The sequence below is a fragment of the Muscardinus avellanarius genome (assembly GCF_963383645.1).
Source record: "Muscardinus avellanarius genome assembly, chromosome: 6".
In the NCBI taxonomy this organism is placed as follows: Eukaryota; Metazoa; Chordata; class Mammalia; order Rodentia; family Gliridae; genus Muscardinus; species Muscardinus avellanarius.
Genome location: NC_137791.1, coordinates 135,667,547 through 135,670,950, shown reverse-complemented (window position 1 = coordinate 135,670,950; position 3,404 = coordinate 135,667,547).

Here is a 3,404-nt window from a genome sequence, read left to right as displayed (position 1 = left end):
GCTGTCTCTGCGGAGCCAGCTGGGAGCGGAGGCTGTTCCCACGCTCACTCAGTGGCTGTGGGATGCTGCCTTGGCTTCGTGACGCATGGCCTGTGCACAGGGCCGCTCACACCTGCTGGTCCACAGGAGCGATGGAGACAGGCACGCCCACAGCCGCAGTCTTCTTGCAAACAGCCTCAGGAGGTCAGCCTCCCTTCTGCTGTATTCTGCCGGTCAGACACGGAGTCCGCTATGCTGGGGAGGTGTGTGCAGCATTGGGCCATCTTGCAGGCTACTCCACGGGGGTCTCAGGCAAGCCACTGCACTCCCTACCCCTCAGGTTCCCAGGGATGGAGCGGGGACAGTACACTGCCCGAGGCTGTGCGCCTGGCATTTGGTGACAGCCACAGAGTGGTCACTGTTGTGGTTTAAATGGTCCAAGGGCTCTTTTTCTTATGCAACTAAAGTTTATCAAGTAGAAAAATTAAAACTAATAGACAGCTTGGTGCAGTTTAACAAATCTTTATTACAAAATCAGTAGGAAATAGAGAAGGAAAAAGCAGCGTGCCGACACGCGTGCTGGAGAGCCTGAAAATTGAACTCTCTCTCCCCCTCCGGGGACCCCAGCTCTTAAGTAGATTTTGTATTGGTATCCTCTTAGCATTACCAAGGCGATGGGCTGGTAACTTATTCCATAGGCAGGTGGTGCCTCTGTCTCTGGACAGCGCACTTACCAAGTGCGGGGTCAACAATCTACCTGGCTTCGCCTCTGCTGTATTGGGCAGTATCGGTTGCTCATCAACTGTGGGTGCTTTGAAGCCGCACACAGTTTACCTTCCTACACCCAGACCAGGTCACGGAGGAGAGGAGGTAAACAGAGGCACTGATCGCCTCTCTATATTTTTAGGGCCAAAGGCTTCAGTTGACTTTGAGGCTTTTACTATAGGCTAATCATTAGAATGAAGGGCAAAGAGAGAGGGGAGCTCTGGGTTGTAACAGCCGCCGCCCCTCCCTCCCCGAGCGCCTGTGCAACACCCAGGCCCTGACTACTTTTTACAGTTTGGACATTAATACCAAAGCCATTTTCTAATATCAGCACAGCCACCATGATGTCCCAACCTGTGCAGCGGGTTCTCTCTGGGGAGCTGACCTGTTGCCCTCTGGTGACCACAGCGTCCTCCTCTGGTGGAGCTGATGCTCTGGACCTCTTCCAGCTCCTACAGAGATCAGGAGTGGGGGAGACCTGGCCACCTGGCCACCCGCTCTGCTTGACCAGGGAGTGTGCATCTCAGCTCCAGGGCACTGATTCCTCTGGGTAGTTACTTTCAAAGCCCCAGTGCCTGGGGCCTCAGTGCTCTGAGGCATTCAGCCCAGGAGCTTTTGAAAGCTCCCTGGTGTGGTGGTGGTGGGGTAAGGGGACTCTGCTGTCCCAAAGAGACAAGTTATTCTGTGAATTAAACAGGAAAAAAAAGGCCTTTCTGGCTGCAACAAGAGCAAATTATCTAGTTTTTCTTTGGAGTAAAGCTCCAAACAGGAAGTTTGGTCAATTGATTTATCACCGAAATCCAGAGTAGTTTGCAAAGTTGGGCTGCCAGAAGTCAACCACCTGCTGAACAACTTCAACAAAGGATTACCAGCCTCCGAGGGCGGTTTCCTAGCAACCAGAAAGCTTCTAAAACCCGAAATAATTGCTCATGTCAGGAGCAATTCATTTCAAACAGCAAGGTCCTTTTTTAAAGAAAAAAAAAACTAAAAAAAAAAAAAAAAACAAAGCGCTATTATCTTTACCTGGATGCTGTTGGAATCAGGCAGCGGCCCACACAGTCAAATGACAGCGTGAGTCTCAGGGAGGGACTGACAGTCTATGAAAGGCAGCAATATTGGGGAAAAGTACAAGTGAACGTTGTCAGCGTTTCATTATTAGCTCTACTCAAAAAAGCCCAAACACGCAAAACAGAGATGGATGTTTGAGGGAGTGAATTATTCATGCAAGACATTTGCAAAGTCTCTGAGAGGTGAAAACGGATGTGCTAAAAAAGAGCCAACTTCCCAGCCGGGTGTCGTGGCGCACACCTGTGATCCCAGCACTTGCGAGGCTGAGACAGGAGGATCACAGATTTGAGGACAGCCTCAGAAATGTACCAAGACTCTTAGCAAACTAAAGGGATTGATTCAAACCAAAAAGTAAAGGGCTGGAGGTAGAGTTCAGAAGTAGAATGTCTTTTGAGTTCAATTCTCAGTACAAAAAAAAAAAAAAAAAAAAAAAGCCACCTTCCCCGTGGAAAGGTCAGCATTTATCTCTGCGGCTCTGGCTGCTCATCAATGATTCATTCAACGCCTGTTTCCTGAGCACCAACTCTGAGTGGTGGGAGGGCGGCTCTTCTCCCTATAAGTGGTGATGTTTCTGTAGGGTGCATGTAAAATCCACTGAAGGGCTGATCTGAGTGGATTTACTGGACAGTAACTTGACAGTGTGGCTGGTGTGGCCTTGGCGATGCTATCTGTCCCTGGTCACTTCCTATCTGGCTCTCTGCCTTCAGGCTGCCATGGGAGGGGCTGCCGTCCTCGGCCTCACACTGTGCCACCATGATGCCTGCCTTAGAGCCAGCCCACTGTGGACTGAACCTCTGAAACCGGGGCCCAAATGAACCTCTCCTCCTCTAAGTCGTGCTTGTCAGGCATTTTGGCCACAGCAATGGAAAAGAAAACAAATCCGCCACCCCGATGCTATGTGCAGACAAACCCTGAGAAGCCCTGTGCTGGCCCTGCAAACCCAGGTGGGTCCCAATGCCTCCGGTAGGGGCCTTCTCCCAGGGCGATCTCCCCAGACCCGCGCCTGCTTGACTTGACCCTCATGATGGAGTGTGGGTTGACAAAGTGTGCACGCAGGGATGGCTTCACAGACGGCTGTGCACTGCTGCAGACAGCCCAGAGCGCAGCGGAACCCAGCTCTTCCAGGCTGCGCCCAGGCAGAGGTGCTTCCAACTGGACCACCCAGGAGAACTGCCAGGGGGAGCCGGGATCCGGAGGGTCACACACACCGATCTTCTCCCTTGGGACCCTGTCTGGAGAGGCCTGAAGACCCCGCACTGGGGGAGGGAGCTTCAAGGGCGGAGGCCCCTCCCTGGAGGCAAAACCCCACTTCCAGGGGTAGAAGGTCGCAGAAGGCAGTGGGGTGATCTAGGGGTTCTGGGCCCTGCCACTGGCCCCATCTGATGCCATGCCACCCATCTGGGCATGGGGGGTGTCACCACAGAGCCTCAGCATTGTCAGCAGGACAGAGGAAGCAGGGAAACCCAGGTCCTCAGGCAGCCGCATGTGAGGGACTCCTGGCGCACAGTGGATGGAGGTGGCCAGATGCAACAGGCAGAGGGGGTGCCTGGGAGCTGGGCTGGGGAGAAGAGTGGAGAGAAGGCCATCGTCCA